The sequence below is a fragment of the Myotis myotis genome, unplaced genomic scaffold (genome assembly GCF_014108235.1).
Source record: "Myotis myotis isolate mMyoMyo1 unplaced genomic scaffold, mMyoMyo1.p scaffold_m19_p_3, whole genome shotgun sequence".
Taxonomy (NCBI): Eukaryota; Metazoa; Chordata; class Mammalia; order Chiroptera; family Vespertilionidae; genus Myotis; species Myotis myotis.
Window position 1 is genome coordinate 185,011,982 of NW_023416335.1, and position 25,795 is coordinate 185,037,776.

The 25,795-nt window shown below is 37.3% G+C and overlaps 1 long non-coding RNA gene across 9 annotated transcripts in view; it reads right to left on the reverse strand.

The window, feature by feature from the left end:
• Nucleotides 1-2,274: 2,274 nt before the first annotated feature.
• Nucleotides 2,275-25,795, reverse strand: part of LOC118651323 — a 32,011-nt gene continuing 8,490 nt past the window's right edge. Inside the window, exons 2-5 of one of the 9 annotated variants that reach the window (XR_004966192.1) lie at nt 24,082-24,083; nt 19,984-20,094; nt 8,093-8,095; nt 2,275-2,288 (exon numbers count right to left, since the gene is read on the reverse strand). This is a non-coding gene — a long non-coding RNA (uncharacterized LOC118651323). Of the gene's footprint in view, nt 2,291-4,311; nt 4,316-5,636; nt 5,642-8,092; nt 8,096-13,867; nt 13,880-15,176; nt 15,180-15,295; nt 15,308-16,033; nt 16,039-17,170; nt 17,174-18,636; nt 18,640-19,961; nt 20,095-24,081; nt 24,084-25,795 lie in introns of those variants that run through there. The other 8 variants (XR_004966188.1, XR_004966191.1, XR_004966193.1 and 5 more) reach the window with 8 other exon arrangements.

A 25,795-nucleotide genomic window follows, 5' to 3' on the forward strand; every position in this document is an offset into this window, starting at 1 on the left:
TGGTCCTTGAAAACAAGGCTCAAAACTTAGAATTGGATTCTGTCCAACTCTTTAGTCTACATGAGGAATAGAGACTTTGGGTGGTCTCACTGCATACCTTGTAATTAAAACACAAGTCTACGTGGTATTTAAAGCAGGCGTGAGCTCAAATTGTTAATTGCACTATAATTCATGCTCTTGCACCTGAGGAGGATTCATTTGCATGCACATTTTCAAACATATTACGAAAGAATTACCAACATATGCTGTATATTCTATGCCATTAAGTCACAGAACAGACAACCGCAATTCACCAATATAAGTGCGGTGCAGGTGTTAAGTGGCATCACAGATGTGATATGACTGAGGAAATACTGTAAGTCAGTGTAGCAGGTAGAGTTATTTCCTAGAAAGTTTCTTCCAAACTGTTTCAAAGCATAAGATCATGCAATTGAAGATATAATAAAGATTGCATTAAAGGGAGAGAAATTAAAAGATAGTCCTAGAACAGGAAATCCAACTCCATAAGGTTGGAAGTTACAATTTTCTTTTGAGGTCTTGAACTGTACCTTGAACTTTGATAAAAGTTTGATAAACCTGTTTATCACCAGGAAAGCAATCATTTCTCTAGGAGATCTTGATATTAGATGTTTAGATGTTTATACCTATCTGTTACATCAAAGCTCTCCTGTAGTAAAAGGTAATCAACACAGAAAATTATTACATGGAAAATGTTCAATTCACTGTAGTTATTTTTAATACAGTCTTTAAAGTAGGTTGAAATGTAGTGAAACTAGACTTGTGAAAAAGTTAAAAATTTAAATGCTTGTGAGTTCTTTAAGATGTGTAAACTTAAAAAAAATAAGATATACTTTCAACATAAGATTTTGCCCTTTTAAAATTTCAACAAGTATTAGCCTATTAAGACCACAAACTCTTTGTTTGGAAATTTTAGGGCAGACTCCTGTGGTGTTAATCTCTGTGATGTTACTTCAGGAATTACTTTGGGAAAGAAAAACAGATATTGTGTACTAAACCCAGAGTTGATTTGATAAAAAAACTTTGAAATTTGCTAAAGAAGACAGTTTGTTGACCAGGGTCAACAGCAAACTGAATTATGAAATAACTAAAAATGTAAGTAAATGTAAGTAGATAATAAAAATATAAAAAAGAAGTCACCACTAATATGAAATAAGCTACGTTAAGTAAATTTTATGCTAAAGTTTTCATGATCTTACTATCAAATCCGTGATGGTTAATTTTATGTGTCAGTTTGTTTGGGTCATAATGCCAAATATTTGGTCAGATATTATTCTGTGTGTGGGCGTTTTCTCAATGAGATTAACATTTAAATCAGTGAGCTTTGAATACAGCATATTACTTTCCATAATGTGGGTGGGCCTCATCCAATCAACTGATGGCTTCAATAGAACTAAACTAACTTTCCCTGAGCAAGAGAGAATGCCACAAACAGATGGCCTTCATATTTGAACTGCAGTTTTGGCACTACCTTGGGTTTCTAGCCTGTTGGCTGACACTACACATTTTCACTTGCCAGCTTCAATACTCCATAATTGCATTAGTATATATATATATATATATATATATATATATATATATATATATATATATACACACACACACACACACACACACACACGCGCAGGGTGTAGCAAAAATAGGTTTATAGTTGTAGGAGAAACACAGAATTTATTTTTATTGTATTATTTTCCACATGAAAAATTATAAAACTACCTTTGGATATATATCCTATTTGTTCTGTTTCTTTGGAAAGCACTGACTAATAGGCAATGCCTATCTGAAGTAATCCATCTGATATAACATGGGTATTATGACCTCCTGCAAGGTAAATGTTGATTTTATTATTGGTAAGAATATGGAGCAATGGTCATTTTTAAATACTGGTGTTATACATAAGAATAGAATGAATTGGTGCTGAGGGTATGAAAGATTTCAATACACTGTAATGATCCAGTGCTCTCATCTCCACTAAAAGCCAAGTCACGATTTCCAATTGTAAAGTGATCTTAGGCATCCCTAGGTCTATCTTGCATCAAAGTCACATGTCTATTTCTAGAGTTAAGATTAATTAGTGTTGCCCTAGCTGGTTTGGCTCAGTGGATAGCATGTCAGCCTATGGACCAAAGGGTCCCAGGTTCGATTCCGGTCAAGGGCACATGTCAGGGGTTGTGGGCTCAATCCTCAGTAGGGGGCGTGCAGGAGGCAGCCAATCAGTGATTCTCTCTCATCATTGATGTTTCTGTCTCTCTCTTTCCCTCTCTCTTCCGCTCTGAAATCAATAAAAAATATATTTAAAAAAAGATTAAGTAGTGAGATATTGATGTAGAATGGAAATGCCTTTAATGCTTACTAAGCATTTGAAGCTGTCAATAGGTTTTTAAAAAGTGACTAGAGCCAGAGCCTACCAGCAATAAGTAAGTATTTTATAGATTGGGACAGATAGAAAAAAGGCTCACAGGTGTATAACTAGACCTATTTAGCCAACAGACTTTGTCAAAGATAGTCAAAGCCCAAAACCACTAAAACGCTGTGGAAAAAATACCTAAGACCACAAAACCAAAAATAATAATAATAATATTGCAATTATTTAACCATTTGTATATAGTAAACATGCTGCCACATTGAGCAGTAGGAAAATTTGGTTTTTGATTTCTGTAGGAGACATGAACCACACACAGGTTCAAATGATGAAATAACCTGGTTTCTTTGTATCTTTTGGCTCAATTCTCTGTTTCTAAGACAGGCATTTTTTCTTATTGCTGTAATGATATTGGAATAAATTCACCTTGCATTCTTCCACTTTAAATGTCATAAGAGAAAAACAGGGATGTTTTTCTAGACATATTTTGTTTCTTATTGGTTTTGAAAGTATGCTGCATAATCACTGTCACTTCAATGAATGACTCCATGATGACCTCATTGGCTGGAGCCTGGGAACCTTTCTCTCTCAGCCAGGAGTGGAGGTCATTCTGAAACACAAGGACTAAGAAATGAAGAAGGATGCTTCCCCAACAGAATCCAGGGTAGGTTTATCTGAAGAAGGATAAAGAGATATTGAATTATCACAATTACCCAATATTGTAGCCAAGTTGAAAATAATTTAATATATCCTTGATGATTCAGAGAGCATTTTTAGCTGGAATAATGCCTTAATATCATTTTGAAAAACACTGTGTAGTAAAGTATGGCTGATGGCTGTAGAAATATGCTATTACCAAAAAACAAACAAACAAAAAAACCCAAACAAACAAAAAAATGTGTGCTGTAAAAGGGATTAATTATGCAACCGTAGCAGCAATTTAGGTAAAGTCACTTAAATGTACAAAGGAACTAGCATATATGTGCTTATAAAGGACATACACATATCTCTAAATTTAGGATAAAATCTTGAGTAAGGCAAGGGTATTTCATTTCAATAAACATTTATGGAAACCTGACATAGTGTAATCACTGTGTTAGGTGTGAGATGTTCAATTGCCATCTCTAAGAATTGGCATTCTAGGTGGGAGGATGAAATGTTACCCCCCAAAATATAAAGGGGGTAACATACGTAGAAGATGATATCTGTATAGTGGTATAGACAGCAGTGAAGTAGGATTTGGATTATGAAAAAATCATCTTCTGTTGAGATGCTCAACTTACATGAAAAGGTGATATTTCAACATTTACAGGTAAAGATTTATAACAAAGGGGAATTCATATTCAAGGTAATCTTAGACAAGGTAGGTGAATGTCAATTATGCAAAGACTATCAATTTATTTTTAATTTTATGTGAACGAATGGGTTCAGTTTTCAGGAAACATTTGAAACTTGATTATATTTTAAAGCAACAACTACAGTTTTCATCATTTTTTTCTCATTGTTCAAAATAATTTTAAAGTATGTTTTCATTAATGATGAAAATATAAGAAGATTTTAGAACAAATTTAACTTTTGCAACTATCATGAGGAAAGTACATTTAGTTCTCTAACACCTTTTATGATCATCTCTTCTGTCTTAATTAAATCTCTTCAATTTTCTCTTTAATAAGTGCACAATTAAAATTGAAAATTTTATATAATAAAAGGGTAATATGCAAATAGACTGAACGACAGGACCACCTGACCACCCGCACCTATCCCCTGGCCGGCCCTGCCCTAACCCCACCCCAGCCAGCCTGCCCCCGATGGCCCCCATCAGGGTGAGCCTGCTGGACTCCACCAGTGTACTAATTCATGCACCAGGTCTCTAGTTTAGAATAAAATTGGAAGGAATATAAATTAATCTATTTACTCTTTCCTTTGTTCACCTTCCTTTATTCTTATAATTTCTTTAGTCAAACATTTTAAAAATGAAATTATAAGGACATTTTATTAATTCAACTAGTAAAATATATAAAACTGAAAGGAAAATAGCTAAAATAATTTGACCTATTGCTCTTACCCTTGTCACTACTTTATATGAAACACAATGAAAATCACTTTATAAATTTGAGTATATCAAACAATTAATAGGAGATGTGTGATAGCAAGTCCTTAATATTTTCACATTGTATAATTCTTTCTCACATTAAATTAGAGTTAATATATAATGGGCAAATAGAATATGGCAGAAGTAATGCTGTATACATTTTTAGACTAGGTTATAAAAGATACAGCAACTTCTGCCTTGCTCTCTCTTACTCTGGTTTAAATTAATTTCTATGCAATGAGAATATTGAAGCAGCCCTGTGGAGAGATGGCAAGGTGCTAGGATCTCTTGCCAATAGCCAGCAAGAAACTCAGGCTTCACATGACACCATTTCAGTGAACCATCAATTGAGCAGATCCATCAACCCCAGTCAAACCTTCAGATGACTAAAGCCCCAGTCAATACATTGACTAGAATCTTATGTGAAACCCTAGGCCTGAACCACCCAGCTAAGCCATGTTCAGATTCCTGACATTTAGAATGTATGTGAAATAATAAATATTTGTGGGTTTAGTTGCTAAATTATTTTACTCAGAATAGATAACTAATAAACTAATATAATTGTAAAATAAGTAACAATGATACTTATACTTAGAGTCAGAGAATAGACATAAGTAGACTCCTAGGATCCTAACAGCAATAGCAAGCATTTAACAAATATCCATTCTGTGTCAAATTATACTATAGGTGCTTTGGTGGCTACAAGAGCAATATGAGATTTGGTTCTGACTTCAGATTGAGACGGGAGGATGGTTACATCAGAAACAACTGATTTTGACTTGGAGAGGCAGATTCTTGAAGCAGATAACGTTTTACAGAAGAAAGTACAGCTTGATGGGGTGAGTCAGTGAAGGCTTTAATAAAACAGATTGAAGTTGAACTGGTTTTTGACAAATGTATAAGATTTGTATAGAAGGCAGAAAAAAGTGAAGGTATTTTTCTTTAGTAGAATTTTATACTCAGTTGTAATGGTGGAAACAATATGTAAACAAACATATAAATATTAGTTTTTCTGCAGTAGAGACCTGACTTGGGGAATAGCCATAAATACAAATTGATAGAGCAAAGCCCTCCAGAAAGGGTCTGCGTGCCAGGCAGAATATTCTGATTTTAATAGCATTCAGGGGACCTACAAATGATCTTAAACAGTGAATATGCCTTGACATTTCCTCTAGTATGGAATAAGGCTTACTATTGAGAGAACATATTCTATCATTGTGCAACCATAATTCTTAGCAAGTTGCTACTTTCCTTAAGCTGAAATTTATCTTCCTTTCATTTTCACACTTTCTCTTACTTATGTAGCAAATGAGAATTATCTGGGGATCAGAGAACTTTTGTGTTGAAAAGAAATCTTAAATCTGATCTGCTCCCATCACCCAGTTGATTCTTATAAATTCACATAACACATGGCCATACATCCAACATTTCAATAGCTCCTGTGAAATGGTTTGAAACAATTTTTGCAAAAGGCAGATGTGACAATTAAAAAGCTTGCATAAAACTATGCTTATCTATAAGCAAAGACCCCGGATTTAGACCTTTGAGTCACACAGTCAATAAGTCTAATTCCACTGCTAAGGACACCTTCTAGGTAAAGATGGCATCCTCTCCTTGAAACAGAGGATGGGGAGTTTCAGTTCTTTCTGTTTTCCCTGTATATTATGGCTTGGAGTCCTTTGACTCCTATGCCCTATCCCCTCTGAATGTCTCATGGTGCATTCTAACAGTGTGATTCTGAGTGAGGTTAAAACTCCAGCATGGTCATTAGGAGAGTATAAGGCACTATTATTGTATTTTTTATTGTTTGGAATTTATATTTATTTTATTTCTCCTTAAAATTCTTTAAGCTGTTTGGGTAACACTGCCATAGTTGAGTTTATTGTTTGCAAGATTCTCCAGATCTTTTTTAAATGTGCTGTATCCATGCCGTATCTCATCTTCTCTATTTGTATGCTGTAAGACCTAATATGTCATTCCACTATATTTCAGGTTGCAATGACACATCCTGGCATCTTACATTTTAGGATCTGAATTTAACTTCCTGTGTTGAGCTGGTAGAAAATGTAAGCATTATTACTCTATCTCTTTTGTTATTCCAATAGAAAAAATTGAAGCTTCAGAAAAAAATGTAATTAACTAAGCTAATATAGTCAGTGTTTCACAGAGCTAGAAGAGTAACTCCAGCCTCATATTATTTCTTTATAATCATTTTTACTCTCTCCATTTAATGGGCATTGTATATATGAGAAATATGTGGTTTTCCCCTTATCAAACCAGTATCCCATGGTCTAGATTTTGTCATCCCTTCCCCTTTACTCTATCACTGCTTTTTAAAAAAAAAATATATATATATATATGTATATATATTATTGATTTTTTACAGAGAGGAAGGAAGAGGGATAGAGAGTTAGAAACATCAATGAGAGAGAAACATCGATTAGCTGCCTCCTGCACACCCCCCACTGGGGATGTGCCCGCAACCAAGGCACATGCCCCTGACCGGAATCGAACCTGGGACCCTTCAGTCTGCAGGCCAACGCTCTATCCACTGAGCCAAACCGATCAGGGTTATCACTGCTTTTAGTTCAGTTGTGAATTTATTAATTTAATCTCTTCTATAAACTAGTCACTGCAGCATTGGATGGTGGATACTCAAGGTTTAGAAAAGACAAAAGCAGGTGCTTTTTTTTCAGCAGAAAATTGGCCACTTTAGCTCCTGTTGTTGCTTATCTTAGAACAACAACCCTCCTTCTACATCGCACCCTTGATTCTTCATCTGTTATATTTCTTTTTTTTTTTGTTAGAGTAAATTATTGAAATTTCTTTAGAGATTCTTGCATATTTTACCTTCTAGAGTAACTTTAAAATGAGCTTATGAATTCCCATAAAATTCTGTTGGAATTTTTTTTTAATTTTTTTTTTATTTTATTGCTTAAAGTATTACAAAGGGTATTACATATGTGTCCATTTTATCCCCCCGCCCTAGACAGTCCCCTAGCCTCCCCTATCCCCCAGTGTCTTATGTCCATTGGTTATGCTTACATGAATGCATACAAGTCCTTTAGTTGATCTCTTACCCCCCTACCTCCTGCCCCCCAACCCTCCCCGGCCTTCCCGCTGCAGTTTGACAATCTGTTTGAAGCAGCTCTGCCTCTGTATCTATTATTGTTCAAAAGTTTATAATGGTCTCTATTATCCATGAATGAGTGAGATCATGTGGTATTTTTCCTTCATTGGCTGGCTTATTTCACTTAGCATAATGCTCTCCAGTTCCATCCATGCCGTTGCAAATGGTAAGAGTTCCTTCCTTTTTAGAGCAGCATAGTATTCCATCGTGTAGATGTACCACAGTTTTCTAATCCATTCATCTACTGATGGGCACTTAGGCTGTTTCCAGATCTTAGCTATGGTGAATTGTGCTGCTATGAACATAGGGGTGCATATATCCTTTCTGATTGGTGTTTCTGGTTTCTTGGGATATATTCCTAGAAGTGGGATCACAGGGTCAAATGGGAGTTCCATTTTCAGTTTTTTAAGGAAACTCCATACTGTCTTCCATAGTGGCTGCACCAGTCTGCATTCCCACCAGCAGTGCACAAGTGTTCCTTTTTCTCCACATCCTCTCCAGCACTTGTCGTTTGTTGATTTGTTGATGATAGCCAGTCTGACAGGTGTGAGATGGTACCTCATTGTTGTTTTGATTTGCATCTCTCGGATGATTAGTGACTTTGAGCATGTTTTCATATGTCTCTTGGCTTTCTGAATGTCCTCTTTTGAAAGGTGTCTATTTAGGTCCTTTGCCCATTTTTTGATTGGATTGTTTATCTTCCTTTTGTTAAGTTGTATGAGTTCCCTATAAATTTTGGAGATTAGGCCCTTATCAGATATGACATTGGCAAATATGTTTTCCCACACAGTGGGTTTTCTTGTTGTTTTGTTGATGGTTTCTTTTGCTGTGCAGAAGCTTTTTATTTTGATGTAGTCCCATTTGCTCATTTTCTCTTTAGTTTCAAGTGCCCTAGGAGCTGTATCAGTGAAGAAATTGCTTCGGCATATGTCTGAGATTTTGTTGCCTTTGGATTCTTCTAGAATTTTTATGGTTTCCTGTCGTACGTTTAAGTCCTTTATCCATTTTGAGTTTATTTTTGTGTATGGTGCAAGTTGCTGGTCTAGTTTCATTTTCTTGCATATATCTGTCCAATTTTCCCAACACCATTTATTGAAGAGACTATCTTGGCTCCATTGTATGTTCTTGCCTCCTTTGTCAAATATTAATTGAGCATATTGGTTCGGGCCGATTTCTGGGCTCTCTATTCTATTCCATTGATCTATATGCCTATTCTTGTGCCGGTACCAGGCAGTTTTGAGAACAGTGGCTTTGTAATACAACTTGATATCTGGTATTGAGATCCCACCTACTTTGGTCTTTTTCAGGATTGCTGCAGCTATTCGGGGTCTTTTTTTATTCCAGATGAATTTTTGGAGAGTTCGTTCTAGATCTCTGAAGTATGCCGTTGGTATTTTAATGGGAAGTGCGTAGAATTCATAGATTGCTTTGGGTAGTATGGACATTTTAATGATGTTGATTCTACCAATCCATGAACACGGTATGTTCTTCCATCTGTTTATGTCTTCCTCTATCTCTTTTTTCAATGTCCTGTAGTTTTCTGAGTAGAGGTCTTTTACCTCTTTAGTTAAGTTTATTCCTAGGTAGCTTAATTTTTTTGGTGCGATGGTAAACGGGGTTGTTTTTATAATCTCTCTTTCTGAAAGTTCACTATTGGTGTATAGAAATGCCTCAGATTTCTTGGGGTTAATTTTGTATCCTGCTACATTTCCAAATTCATGTATTAAGTCCAGTAGCTTTTTGATGGAGTCTCTAGGGTTTTGTATGTATAATATCATGTCGTCTGCAAATAAGGACAGTTTTACTTCCTCTTTTCCAATTTGGATGCCTTTTATTTCTCCTTCTTGCCGAATTGCAATGGCTAACACTTCCAGTACTATGTTGAACAGGAGTGGTGAGAGGGGGCATCCCTGTCTTGTTCCTGTTCTTAGGGGAAATGGTGTTAGTTTTTGTCCATTGAGTATGATGTTGGCTGTGGGCCTGTCATATATGGCTTTTATTATGTTGAGTTATGATCCTTCTACTCCCACCTTGCTGAGAGTTTTTATCAAAAATGGGTGTTGAATTTTGTCAAATGCTTTTTCTGCATCAATTGATATGACCATGTGGTTTTTTTCTTTCAATTTGTTTATGTGATGTATCACGTTTATTGATTTGCGGATATTGTACCATCCTTGCATCCCTGGGATAAATCCTACTTGGTCATGGTGTATGATCTTTCTGATGTACTGCTGGATCCGATTTGCTAAGATTTTGTTGAGGATTTTGGCATCTATGTTCATGAGGGATATTGGCCTATAATTCTCTTTCATTGTGTTGTCTTTACCTGGTTTTGGTATTAGGGTGATGCTGGCTTCATAGAATGAGCTTGGAAGTGTTCCTTCCTCTTGAATTTTTTGTAGTAGTCTGAGGAGGATTGGTTTTAGTTCTTCCTTGAATGTTTGGTAAAACTCCCCTGTGAAGCTGTCTGGTCCTGGGCTTTTGTTTGCTGGAAGCTTTTTGATGACTGCTTTAATTTCTTCCATAGTTATTGGCCTGTTGAGATTTTTAGATTCTTCCTGATTGAGTTTTGGAATGTTGTATTTTTCTAGGAATTTGTCCATTTCCTCCAGGTTGTCTAGTTTGTTGGAGTAGAGCTGTCCATAGTATTTTTTAACAATCATTTGTATTTCTGTGGGGTCTGTTGTTATTTCGCCTCTATCGTTTCTGATTTTGTTTATTTGGGTCCTCTCTCTTTGCTTCTTGGTGAGTCTGGCTAGAGGTTTGTCAATCTTGTTTATCCTTTCAAAGAACCAGCTCTTGGTTTCATTGATTTTCTGTATTGTTTTTTTGGTCTCTATGTCATTTATTTCTGCTCTAATCTTTATTATCTCCTTCCTTCTGCTCACTCTGGGGTTTTCTTGTTGCTCTCTTTCTAATTCTTTGAGTTGTAGAGTTAGCTGATTTACTACCATTTTTTCTTGTTTTTTGAGATAGGCCTGTAGAGCTATAAACTTCCCTCTCAGGACTGCTTTCATTGTGTCCCATAGGTTTTGGATTGTTGTGTTTTCATTGTCATTAGTTTCCAGGATGTTTTGAATTTCTTCTTTGATTTCATTGATAACCCAATCAATATTTAATAGCATGCTATTCAGCTTCCAGGTGTTTGAGTATTTTGGGTTGTTTTTATTGTAGTTTATTTCTAATATTATGCCATCGTGATCTGCGAAGACGCTTTTTATGATTTCAATCTTCTTGAATTTTGGGATACTTTGCTTGTGACCCAATATATGGCCTATTTTTGAATATGTGTCATGAGCACTTGAGTAGAATGTATATTCCGTGGCACTGGGGTGAAGTGTTCTGAAGATGTCTGTTAAGTCCATCTGATCTAGTGAGTCATTTAGGATTGCTGTATCTTTGCTGATTGTTTGTCTAGAGGACTTATCCAGTGCTGTCAGTGATGTATTAAAGTCCCCTACTATGATTTTATTGTTGTTGATCTCTCCATTGATATCTTCAAGGAGTTTTTTTATGAATTTGGGTGCTCCTGCATTGGGTGCATATATGTTTACCAGGGTTATATCTTCTTGTTGTATTGATCCCTTTAGTATTATGAAGTGGCCTTCCTTATCTCTTGTTATGGCCTTCACTTTGAGGTCTATTTTGTCCGATATAAGTATTGCTACCCCAGCTTTCTTTTCCTTTCCATTTGCCTGAAAGATATTTTTCCATCCTTTCACTTTCAGTCTGTGTGAGTCCCTTCTAATGAGGTGGGTTTCTTGTAGACAGCAGATGTATGGGTCATGTTTTTTTATCCATTCAGCCACTCGATGTCTTTTGTTTGGAGCATTTAGTCCGTTTACGTTTAAAGTTATTATTGAAAGGTACTTGTTTGTAGCCATTTCTTTTTTTGTGTGGCTGTTTTCTTTCTGAGCTTTTAATTATTTTTATACCAGTCCCTTTAGCATTCCTTGCATTGCTGGCTTGGTGGTGATAAACTCCCTTAGCCTTTTTTTGTCTGTGAAGCTTCTTATTTCCCCTTCAAGTTTGAATGATAGCCTTGCTGGATAGAGTATTCTTGGATTCAGTCCTTTGCTTTGCATCACTTTGTAAATTTCTGTCCATTCTTTTCTGGCCTGATGTGTTTCTGTTGAGAAATCTTTTGACAATCTAATGGGAGATCCCTTGTATGTAACTTTCCATCTCTCTCTTGCAGCCTGTAAGATTCTCTCTTTGTCCTAAACATTTGCCATGGTAATTATGATTTGTCTTGGTGTGGGTCTTTTCGGGTTCACCTTGTTTGGGACTCTCTGGGCTTGTGTGACTTTTTTCTTCCCCACCTCAGGGAAGTTTTCTGACATTATTTCTTCTAATAGGTTTTCTAAACCTTGTTCATCCTTCTGTTGTTCTGGTACCCCTATTATTCGTATGTTGTTTCTTTTCATGTTGTTCCAAAGCTCCCTTAGGCTCTCCTCCTGTCTTTTAATTTTTTTCTCCATTTGCAGTACATTTTGGGTGTGTTTTGCTTCCTTGTCTTCTAATTCACTAATTCGGTCCTCTGCTTCTCCTAGTCTACTGTTGATACTTTCAATGGAGTTTTTCATTGCAGCTATATCACTCTTCATTTCTTCTTGGGTCTTACTTAAGTTGTTGATTTTTTCATCTATTTCTTCTAGCTTCTTCCATATGTTATCGATTTTTTCATCTGTTTCTTCTTGCTTCTTGCAGAGGTTGTCGATTTTTTCTTCCATCCGGTTTATGCACTCTAGGACCCTTATTCTGAATTCTTTTTCTGTCATGTTGCATGCCTCTGTATTACTTAGCTGCTTTTCTGGAGAGTCCTCCTTCTCTTTCCTTTGGGGGTTTCTTTGTCTACCCATGTTTGATCTCACTGACATATCTAAACGTTGAGTCGTTCAGTGGTTGCTCCCTTGGTGGTAGTGACTCCTTGGTCTGTGGTTGCTCTTCGGGCGGTTGCGGTAGCAGCTGCTCTTCAGTTGGCAGGAGCTCCTCTGGTGGGTGCTGTTCACAGCTGTGGTGGCTCTTCTGGCTGGTGGGATGAGGTTTCACGTACAGCTGCTGTTCCTCAGCAGAGGGTGTGGTGCTCAGGAGGTTGCTGTTGCTTGGATCTGCTGCGTTGATTTAAAGGCACAAAATACAACACAACAAGGCACCACGTACCAGGCAGTACACACAAATATATTCACGATATTAATAACCCCAAATAAATGTGACCACCCGAATTAAGAGAATTAGGGGATAAGGAGGAAGGAAGGGAAAAAGATGAAAGAGAAAAAAGAAAAGAAAAGTAGGGACCAAAAAAAGGAGTAAAAAAATGAAATTGGGAAAAAGGAGGGGGGAAAATAAAAGTGAGAAAAGAAAAGAAAAGAAAAAAAAAGAAAAAGAAAAAAGAAAAAAAAACAAAAAAGAGCGAAAAGAGAGAATGAAGTGGAAGAGGGGAAGAGACTTTTTATATGAGGAGAATACTCCTATAGAACAGCCATTAACCCCAACAAATTCCAGCAACAGCTCCCTGGAGATGAATGCAAACTAGAAACAACCAATAATATAACGATGAAAATAGAATGAAGAACACTAATCCCAAAATAAAATAAAGAGAAAATAAAATGGCACTTTAAAAAATGGTAAAATGGTAGCAGTAATAATACTGGTTAAAAATAAGAATGTAGTAATTAAAAGAGTAAAATCATGTGATGGAAAAAGAAGAAAAAAAAGAAAAGAAAAAAAAGAAGAAGAAGAAAAAAAATTGGTTTCTTAGTTAAAAGGTGAAAAAAGAAAAAAAAAAATTGCAGTAGTGAAGGTCCTTCGGTTCTTCTATTCTTCAGTGTGGCTCGCCTTAGACCTGCCAGGTATTCAGGAGAGTGTTGGGTTTCCCTGCGATACACTGTTCCTCTGTGTTGTAAACCACAGTCCTTATTTTAAAGCAGGCCGCATTTGTTCCCCAGACTGCCTTATTTTGTGTTTAGCAAAGAGTCAGTTTGTGGGTCAGCCTCTGGGTGGCAGTGTTCTGGGGTTGGCCTCTGAGGCTGTAGGGCCTCTCTGTCCAGTGGAAGTTCACCGCCCAGAGCTGGCTGCGTAATAGTTAGTTACCGGCGCTGTGTTGTTGCTGGGATTGAAAATCCCTCTATAGGCCAGACCCTGTTAACTCCCAGAAACTGATCAGGTTATTTTAATCCTTGATCTCCTACAGGGTGGAATCTGGGTGTGGCTGTGCTCCTTGCCTGGGGGCTGGGGGGAGGAGTCTCACTCTCCGGAGAGAATGGCTGCCTCAGCCCTGGGCTCAGGGGTGTCTCAGCACTCAACTCGCTGCCACCTCTCCCGGCCCCCCCTCTCTTCTCAGTCTCTCCCCAGATTCCTCTCCTCCGCACACTCTCCCTCTCTTCAGCACAGGTGAGTGTCTGTATCCAAAATGTCCCATGAACAGGGTTCAGTGAAAACAAACAAACAAACGCCGGCCGCGGAAATGGGGAAGGCTTGGTTTCTGTAAGTTTCTTCTCTTACCAGGACTGCATGGTCTGGTCAGCTCTTCAGGCTGCCCCCTTTAGGCTCAGTCCTCTGTGATCACAGAACCCAGCTCTCAATTCCCCTGGCGGCGCCAGGAATCCCGCGGTTCTCCTTTTCCCCCTCAGGGGCTGTGCCTGTCCCAAGGGACTCGGCTGTCTGCCACGCGGTCTCCCTCCGACTCTCTGGGCTCAGAGGTCTGGCAAACTTTCCTGCCCAAATCCCTGGTTTTTTTTTTTTACCTTTCCAGGGGAGTTCTGCTCTTCCCAGCTGCAAACCGTCTCACCAGCTGAGCAATTTCGCCAATTCGGTGTGGGTGCTATTAGTTTCAGCTGCTCACTCCATTTGCTCCGGGACACAACCTGGGACATGTCTGCCTATATCGCCGCCATCTTCCCTTCTCCATCTGTTATATTTCACACTGCTTCTTCAGATTAGTTATTGACCAGGGGCACTGTTTACATTTTATCCAATACTCATTTATTAAAAAATTACTCTGACTATACTGGTAATTGCTATTTTATATATTTAATACTTTCAGAAGTAATCAAAGTAGACTGTCTTTCAGAGAACTTGTGATTTCATTGAAGAACAAGCCATTCATATATTAAGTAGTATTTATTTTGGTGCCAAATTCATACTAGCTCATATAGATAATATATTTAACATTTTTAGTAGGAGAGAAACTATGATGGACAGAGTTATCTTAAGGATATTTTGAAGGAGTAGAGGATTTGAACTGATCTGGAAATATAAGGTAAAATAGACGAAAAGCATTGAGCAGCAACCTAGGCATGGGGAATGTTATTATTTATTTGCTTCTTGATTTGGTCATGTGCTATTATAGATCATATAGATATTAAACATTAGGTCCTGCGGTGTCTATGAAATGCACTGCTCAGATCTCTTGTTATAGAAAACATAGCTGACTCTGACCCTAGCTGCTGGGTTTACCATTACATTTGCTTCTAATCCACACCTCCCACCATTACTGTGTACACTGAGCTTATAATGCAGGCCCACTGCTGGGACATAAGAGGCTATTTTAAATGACTATGTTGGCCAAGGACTCCCTATCAGTCTGGCTGGATCTTTCGTGCCACTATACTGCCATCTATGACTCTTCTTCTCCCATTCTTCTTTCTTCTATTCTCCTTTACAGAAATCAGACCTGCACTGCAGCCCAAAAGCTCTTCATATCCTCTCTGGTTCACTCCTTATCCTTCATAGGCATTCTTCAGAATAAAGCCTTTGCACTTCTATTTTGGCATGTGCTTTTTGGATTATCCAAATTAAAGTATGCCATATCCTCAAGAATCCCAAGGTCTTGTGGTTATTTTTGTATGCAAACAAATAACTGGAATATACTAAAGTGATTTCATTGGTGGAGGTGTTCATTCATTTAACAAATATTACATTAAGTAAGGGTCCACTGTGGGTCAAGCACAAGTCTAGGTACTGAGGGTATAGCAATAAACTAAAATTCCTAGCATCAGGAAACTTACCTCAAAGTGGAGACAAAAAAAAATAAACAAATAAATAATGTGTAGGATGAGGATAGATTCTAAGAATTCACATCTGATGACTGAGGGAGCAGTTATGCCCATATATGAAAGAAGAGGTTTCCAAGCAAAAATAGTAACAATGGCAAGGCTTTGAGAAGTTTGTGTGACGTGATTGACAAACAGCAAGAAAAACAGTGATAATGGAATGAAAGAGTGTGAGGAAGAAGGAGTATGTGAAAAGTAGAGGTTAACATCAGAAAACTAGTGTGGATAGACATGTGTAGGATCCATTGGTCATAGATAGGACTTTGGATTTTATTCTAAGTAAACTAAAATTCATTGGTAGGTCTGAGCAGAAAAGAACATGATCTGAATTATATATATCCTATCTAATAAAAGAGAAACATGGTAATTAGCCACACATCTGCTACCCTTCCCATTGGCTAACCAGGGCGATATGCAAATTAACTGCCGGCCAAGATGGCGGCCGGCAGCCAGGCAGCTTGAAGCGAACAGGAGGCTTGCTTGCTTCAGTGACGGAGGCTTGCAACGTTCTCTGCCTGCCTTGCTGGAGGCTTGCAGTGTTCCCTGCCTGCCTTGCCGGCCTCTGAGCTTGCAGTTTAAGAAATATTGTTACAAATATAGATGCTAAACAAAACCCCAGAAACCTGCTTTCAGCCAGCTGGGCTTCAGCCAGCAGGACCGCAACATTGTTTCAATTATAGAACAAACGCAGATCCCTGCTTTCAGCCAGCTGGGATCTCAGAGCTGGAATGAGCAGGACCGCAACAGTGTTACAATTATAGAACACAAACAAACCAGATACCTGCTTTCAGCAGCTGAGGCCTCAGAGCTGGAGCCAAGCCTCAGAGCTAAAGCTGGCCTAGAATAAAAAAAAAGAAAGAAAGGACAGGTTGGGAGCTTCAGTCACCTGCCAGCCTGAAAACAGCCCTCAGCCCCTCACCCAGACTGGCCAGGCACCCCAGTGGGGACCCCCACCCTGAAGGGTGTGTGACCAGCTGCAAACAACCATCATCCCCTCAACCAGGCTGGCCAGGCACCCCAGTGGGGACCCCCACCCTGATTCAGGACACCCTTCAGGGCAAACCAGCTGACCCCCACACATGCACCAGGCCTCTATCCTATATAGTAAAAGGGTAATATGCCTCCCAGCACCGGAATCAGCAGAGCAGCGAGGCCTACCAGCACCGGGATCAGCAGAGCTGCAAGGCCTCCTGGCACTGGGATCAGCGTGACGGGGGGAGCTCCCCAACCCCCTGATGAGCCCTGCACTGTGCATGACAGAGGGGAGTCTTCAACCCCCTGATTGGCCCTGCTCTGTGCATGACGGGGTACGGAGCCCCAACCGTTCTGATGGGCCCTGCTCTGTGCATGACACGGGGCGGTGCCCCAACTCCCCAATCGGCCCTGCTCTGAGCCCGACCAGGGGCTGCACCTAGGGATTGGGCCTACCTTCTGCCACTCGGTCTTTAAGCCAGCAGGTCGTTATCTCCCGAGGTGTCCCAGACTGCGAGAGGGCACAGGCCGGGCTGAGGGACCCCCTCTCCCCCCCCCCCCAGTGCACAAATTTTGTGCACCAGGCCTCTAGTATATATATATTTTAAATATATTTTTATTGATTTCAGAGAGGAAGGGAGAGGGAGAGAGAGATAGAAACATCAATGATGACCAAGAATCATTGATTGCCTGCCTCCTGCACGCCCCACACTAGGGATTGAGCCCACAACCCTAACATGTGTCCTGACAGGGAATTCAACCATGACCTCCTGGTTCATAGGTCGACACTCAACCACTGAGCCAAGCTGGCTGGGATGAATTATATTTTAAAAGAATTCCTGACAACTGAGTCAGGTCGAAGCCAAAAGGAAGAGAATTATGTAAAATAACCATGACAGTGTTCCAGAGAGTTGTGCTGATGTATGGGTAACAGGAAACGGTTAAATTCTGGGTGTATTAGAAAAATAGAGCACATAGGACTTGAGGAATTCAATGTGGAAATTGAGAAAAAGAGAGGACTTACGAATGATTTCAAGTATTTTGGTCTGAGTGACTGGTAAAAAGAATTGTTATTACCTGAGACAGTTAAAACAGGAAAAGAAAAAGGCTGGTGGAAGAAATCGAGAATTTGGTTCTAGACTTGTGAAGTTTCAGATGCTAATTAGTTACCCAGAGGGACAAGGAAATGATGGTGTTGGCTGTGAATACTCCTAAGGTGTTAAAATGTGCATATATTTTCCCAGTGACTCCTGGTCCTTATCCCTATTTGATCACTGCTGTCCCTTTTGGATTTACTTATTGTTCGATTGCTTCCCACCATTTTCTCTCTGTCCACTCATGTGTCTACTTCCTCCTGACTGATACTTTCATCTCCATCTCTTTAGTTTGTTCTACAATGGCAGACTTAGAGAAGGCTGACATTTAAATAGGCTCAAGGTCCCAACCATGAATTAATTTAAAACAATTGAAAACATTTACTCTCATGTCTCAAAAGCATTGAAAGGGATCTGTTCATATCCTACGGCAATGTCACTCAGAAACTTCACTGCCCAATTCTCTAGTAACACCAGCCTGAGAATCATCACAAACCAAACCCCAAACCTCTGCCTCCCGACCCAACCTTGAGGAGTTATTATTTCCTCTCCTCCCCATCTGTCAGAAAAGTTTGTGATTTTTTTCAACATAGTCTTTTTAGTTAAATTCCCTTACAAATTGTGTAATACTTACCAAAAAGTAGTGGCTCTGTAAATTCTTTCCTCAGTGAGTAGTAAGAGGGAAAGGGGTGATGTGTTTATGAAAAGGCTTTGGGGTAGGAGAAAGAGAGAAAAAAAATAGGTCAGGTCTTGCTATATATGTGATAATGAAAATAAACTGTTTTCAATGCAGCACTGCTGACTAGTCACGTGTGTGATCAGGCAAGTCAACTGGTCCAAGTCCCACATTTTATGTTGCAGGGTCAGAGGCACTGACTGATTTAACCTGTTTATACTCAGACTTTAACAATAACTACCTGAAGGTAGTATTGTGATGATTTTTTAGTGAACATCTTATTTATTATACAAAGATTATCTGTAATGTATATAATGTTTCTAAAAATGTGGAAGCAATTGTATGTACAACATTTTTATTCTCAATCTCTTTTCTATCTCATTTCTTCATTTGAATATACTTCTGTTGACTGAAGTGCGTAATATTAGCCAGATCAAACTTATTCTACTTCTTTTCTGATAGTGTGTTGTATTAGAATGGAGGGAAAATTGCTACATGATGCAGTCCATACAAAATCAATGAGTTACATCCATAGTAACTATTACCCACCTCAAATATGAGCTTTTTGTGTCAAAAAATGTATTTTTCAAGCTTTCAGTGCACTATCATTGAATTAGAGTAGGATGTAATGCTGTATGATATCTTAAAACATAATCTTTTATTTTTATTGAAATCTAAGTTTGTTTTATAATCAGAAAGTCCTGCTCTTCTGGTCTGTCACATGTGTACTACTATTTTAAGGAAATGTATGAGCTTTTGTCACTACAACATAAAGTGTTTTACCCTATTCTTTACAACAAACAGAACTTTTTGTCAGTTATCTTCATTTTCACCATAAGATTGATAAGGGCGTTTCTAATTCATTGGGCACAGCATTTCACTACATAAAATCTGCAGTTTAATATAAGTATTAGGTATAGGTTCCATTATATTTTTGCAGAGTTGTAAATGTCTGAAGCATTTGTTAAATTTTATAGCTGATCTTATTCAAAGTAGTCCCTTTGGTTGGGGATTTTGTATCTAGATATTACCACCATTCATATCCAATTTCACACAGACATGCATATTAGTTTCTAGGCAAAGACAGAACAGGCCCCATTTTTCCATCCCTTTTTAAAATGATATAACTAACTTTGCAATTATTTTAACTACTATTTTTGTAGATGGAGGTGTTTATATAAATGTGAATTATAAATTTCATATTTCCTTAGATGATTCAGAAATTATCACAGATAAAACATAGACCCACAGGTTATAGTCACATATATATGCTCATGTATATTTCATTTTAGTAAAATTATATACTCTACTAATCTCACGTCCCTTTACAATACCAAGCATGCTGTTCTCCAGAAACTTGGAGAGAATTGGATCATTTCCTTACTTCCTGCTATAGATGAAGTCCATAATTAACAGATAACCATGTTCATTCTCTAATCTTTCCTCAATGCACTTGACTGCTTTTTTTTTTTGTCATGAAAACTTTTAAGATATACTCTCATAGCAACTTTCAAATATCCAATACAGTATTATTGATCAGCACGGGAGCTTTGACCTGCTCTGTCTCTGACCTGGGCCGGTTCACCCCTCCTTAGGCAACCTGGTGGCCCCCCGCTCCCGGGAGGTCACCATATTGATGCCAAACTTAGTGCGGACACCCGATCGGCATAGTGCACTACAGCCCAGAACTCCTGGGCTCAAGCGATCCTCCAGCCTCAGCCTCCCAAGTAGCTGGGACTACAGGAGCACGCCACCATGCCCGGCAATACAGTATTATTAATTATAATCACCATGTTGTACATTATATACTTATGACTTATCCCATATAATAAAAAGCTAATATGCAAATAGACCGAACGGTGGAACATCTGGACCAACTGGTTGCTATGATGTGCCCGCCCCTCCCACCCCTGAGGGCTTCTCCACCTCCCCCTGCTCCTGAGGGGCAATTGGGGGAGCAGCCGCCACTTGCACTCGCTGCTGGCACCGTCAGTGCGTGTGAGTAGCAGTGGGAGCAGGGCTGCCAGCAGACAGGGACCTGGGGCCAGGCAGGGGCCCAGAGGATGGGCCGAGACCTGCCCCTGTGCCTACCGCAACCTCGCAGCCCACAGTTCCTTTCAAGGTGCATGAATTCATGCACTGGGGCACTAGTTTATTTTATAACTGAATGCCTATACCCTTTGACTGCCTTTACCCATTGAGTTATTTTGTATGTTGCTCACCCCATATTACCACATTGAAAAAGAGGTTAGAGCTAATTCTAATATTAACCTGTTTATTTTTCTGTTTTTGGATAATCAGTAATCACTATCTATTAATATACCTCCATGAATAATACAATATTGAATACTAAGAAATTATAAAATTAAATTTAGTTTCCCAGTAATGATAAAACAATAAATATGTCCATAATTTTATATCATTTCCATTTTTTATTTTACTTAAACTCTAAAACAACCTTGTGAACTAAAGGATTATAAAATTTAATATTCTTAATATTTAATTTGATTTATGTTTTCAAATTGCCTTTTTAGCAGCTTTTCTAAGACTTGTACTTAAGCATATGATGGAGTAGCTTGTGGGAGAACAACACTGAATAAAAGACATTTGGAGAACAGTTGAAGCAACTAGGATTTTAGGGGCTAGTATTACAGAATGGGGGTAAGAGCGAATCCATAGTTGAGGTCAGTTAACTGTTTGAGCCACTGTTCCCTGAGAATGTTTGACATCACTAGGTTAGGGCATGGGCCTAAGAACCAAGATCTTTCCTTGGCAGAAGGCCACCACTAGTAGATAAAAAATCCAGGTTCATGTGGCTGAAAAATCAGAACTGCAAGCTTGAGATGAAAACATCCTGGTGATAAGGGAATGTTGAAAAACTGAACCTCATGAATTCTGCTATATACTTAAGACATTTGCCAAATTTAGAAGATATTTGAGTTGAGTCCTAAAATGCTTCTTGGAAGACACAATTTATGGCAGTCTCTCCATGCTAAGAAATCAAGAGTTAGAATTTGGGGACTTACAGGGAAAGATGCCATCATGAACACACCAGGCTTTAGGTTCTCAAATGAAAAAATGAAAAGCTATGTTCTGGGAGTAAGGCAAACATAGCCCCTTCTCAAATATGTCCCTTATTCAAGTAAAGTGATAAATCCAACTTAATTAGCCTTGCAAAAGAAAGGATAAGTGTTCATTGGAGGAAGGTTGCTTCACCTTTTTTATACAAAATTTTCTGCATTAAATAAAACATATATAGTCAATTCATGAGACTGGGCAATAAGACCAAAAGCTAAAGGAAAAACACATACAACATAGCTGAAACAGATATTATGGTGAACAAGCAAGACCTCTCAAAGGACTATAATAATATGTTAAAAGTGAAGATTAAGAACATAGACAAAAAGATAAAGGTATTCATCAGAGATTTAGCATATAATATAAAAAATGAAATGGAACTTAATAAGTGAAAATAATAATCGACAATTAATAAATGGGAGCCTGGGCCTGGTGGCTCAGTTGTTTGGAGCGTCTTCCTGTAAATCAAAAGGTTGCGGGTTTGATTGCCAGTCAGGACGCATATGGGAGGCAACAGATTTATATTTTTCTCTTCTCTCTCTCTCTCTCTCTCTCTTTCCTTCCTTTCTAAATTCTATTTAAAAAAAATCCTTGGGTAAGGATTTTAAAAATAAACAAATAAATTGGATTAAACAAAGATTAGATAGGACAGGATTAATGAACTGGAAATAGGGTAATAGAAAACATAAACTGAAATGCATAGCAAAAATAAAAAAAAAATACAAAACATTATAAAAGGCACATAAAGCAAATGAAAATATCTAACATAATAATAATTGGAGTCATAGGAGATAAGAAAGAAAGTAGGAAAGAAGCAATATTTAATATAATAATGACTGGAATTTCAAAATTGGGAAAGACATTAACCCCTAGATCGAGGAAGTTCTAAGAACCCTAATAATAATTATAAAAACAACAGATTAGCATATCCAAGTTAAATTTGAAAATGAAAGACTTAGAGAAAAATCCTAAAAGGAAAATTATACGTAATATTTGCAAATGAGCAGCAAGAAGTCAGCAAGCAAACATAATAAGGGCTAGGACACAGTGGAGTGATATACTTAAATAGCTAGTCAAAAATAGAAGCCAAACTAGAATTATATATCCAATGGGGGTAAAAATCCTTCAAGGATGAAGGTAAAAATAAGGAGGTTTAGTCCTAGCCGTTTTTACTCAGTTGATATAGTGTCAACCTGCGGACTGAAGGGTTCTGGGTTCGATACCGGTCAAGGGCATGTGCCCAGGTTGTGGGCTCGGTTCCCAAAAGGGGGTGTGCAGGAGGCAACAGATCAATGATTCTCTCTCATCATTGATGTTTCTGTCTCTTTCTCCCTCTCCCTTCCTCTCTGAAATCAATTAAAATATTTTCAAAAAATAAGGAGGTATATATAGCATAAAAACAGAGTTCATCACTAGGGAACGTGATAAAATATCATGCTTATTTTACAATATTGAAAAATTGGGTTAAAAAAATGAAGAAAACTACCACCAGCAGGTTACAGTTGGAACACTATAACCTACCAATTTCCCCCTTAAAAGAGAATTAGTTTTTAGCCATTCAGCAATAAGTAACATTATTTTTATATATGTGTGTGCATATGTGTGTGTAAAGGTTTATGTGTCTGTTCCTGCTTATGATTTTTAGCATATTTGAAAGATAATATAATCTATTCATTCTTTTACCTTTGGTATTTCCAATATTTGTCTCCCTTCTCTATTTATGGAATTTATATTCAGTTTCCAATGGCAAGCTCAAAGATTATGTTTCTTACTAAATTTTATTCAATAAAAGAGATCAACCATAATTTCAGTTACCACATCTTTTCTAATAACTACCAAATCTTATTTCAACTACAGACTCATTTTCAGTTGCCTTCTGAAGATTTCTACTGAATGTCTGGAACATTAGAAATTTTGGTGAGTGAACAGCAACTATTTTAACCTCCATAAACTCCAAACTACTAGTAAATACTATACTTCCAACCAAATTTTCCATAACCACCTTGGGTCATGGAAGTCAGTTCACCCAATTACAACCACAAGAAGTTTCAGTAACAGTTGATTCTTCCCTTTACTCACATTTTTTGAGGCATAGGATATTGTCAATCTCACTATTAAAATATCTCCTAAAATACTTGGCTTTGTCTATTGCTACTGCCTTAGTGCTTCCAATTACTGAATTAATTTATAGCATTTGTAAGTTGTTTGTACTATGTTCCCTTTGCCATCACTAATTTGATTTCAAATTTCTTGAGGATAGTGACTATGCTTTTTGTCTTTTCATCTGCTCTTTGCTTATAGTAAATATTTTTATTAACTTTATTAGTAGGATCATTGAGATAATGATTGAATTATAATGCTTAAATATACAGTATGACCTATATTATGTGTAAGATATAAATCACAAATATTATATTTTGAGCTAAAGATATTTACATGTAGTCCCATAGATATTACTGTCTGTCTTCAGTTGTTCCTGTATCTTAAACACATCTTCCACCCCTAGAAGACAAAAGTTGTAAACATTGCCTACAAATGTTTGACAGGAAATTGGCTTAGTTTTGTAAGCTATTTTCTTTTTCAAAAATGGTTCAGATAATATGACATCTTTTAACCTATTTTACACACATAAATCTTAGACTGCTTTATGTGACTTGAGCCATTTTCTTTTAACTCAGTTTTTTTAAAGAACATCCCATCCAAGATATTGATCTACATTAAGTTGCTAAGTCAATATTAAGATGAATAATTTTTGGTATTATTAAGCTTAAATGAATTATATTAGACCATTAGCAACAACAGGGTTAAATATAAATTACATAAGCAATGAGCTGGAGGAATATTTCTATCTCTTTTCTGTTTTCTATTTTATAAATACAACAGCTTAGCATATATATTGGATTTCCAAAGAATGGTGAACATTCTAAATACTTGCTCACTTTCAACTCAGGTTCTTAGAAGAATATTGTGAGTTTAAGTGCGTAACGTGGAGTGCATAACTCAAGTTAGCTTTAACAGAGGAAAGTGACAACATAGAGTCAACTTTATTGATGTGTACACTGTGTAGGAAATCACAGAGGAGATTTCATCTTTGAAGTTTGTTTTAAAAACCTACTGTGTTTACAGCTTGGATAATAGACTTGTCAGTTTATTAATGATGAGTGACCCATGTCACCACACATGGAAAAACAAAATTGACATATATGTTAGTGGTAAACAATCATGAAACAAAACAAATGTCAATACTTAAATTTTTAAGAGATAATTAAAGCTCTTGAGATACTAATTATGAAAAGTGAGCATGGCAAGGTGAATGTATGTTGACAGAAAATATTAATATTGATAAAGATATGTATAAAGTCTTTTTTGTACAATATATACGCCTGTCACTTTTTGGAGATCATATGTAGTTATGAACTGTGCATAAATGTGAGACTTGTCTACTCATCTTATTGCAAGCAACATATGGTTAATACTTTTAACTTAATCTTTAAGTATTTTTAATTTGAGTGCATCCTATTTAGGATTTTTTTAGATTAAAAACACACACACATAAAAACCTCATGGGATATTTTTTCTGTTTGGCTTCAACAAGGCATCAGAAAGGTGTTAATACCTGGAGAACATAAAGGAGAGAAAGTTAGCTAAAATAACTTAAAAGATTCCTTAATTTTTGCTTGTAAATTATCTGCTAATAAATAATAAGCTTCAGAATTGTAACGTTAGGAAATCATAGGAAAGATGGAAACTGCCAGAAATATCTAAGTAACTGGAATGAGCCACTTAGCAGCATGGATTACAAAAGTGACATTTAGGATGAATTTCTGAGGCATGACCTCAGCTAACCCTAGAGAAAAATATAAACATTATTTTGGTATCTACTCACATTCTGGCATTTCTATCTAAGAGTTCTTAACTGTAGATATTTTATCCGTATCCTATTATGCCATACTTATGATTTCCCATCTATTGCTGCTCAGATTTTAATTCAAATACAAGGTAACAACTTACAAACACATAGAATAAAAGTACAATAGTGAAATGACAGGAATTGAGGTTAACAATTAAAAAAACAAACAAAACAAAAAACATTGACAACCTAGGCAATTTGCACAGTCACTGTTGTAAGCAGAAGGTGTGCAACAGATATAGTCAAAAAAGTTATATATTTATGGTTGAAGAAAATCAAATGCATTTACTTGTTTTTCCTTCATGATTTATTCTTTCTGTTCCTTGGAATAAAAGGGTACATTCCACTGTATCCTGGTATCATCACTTTATCCCTACTGACTAGTAATGCAAGATAATTTTTTTAATAT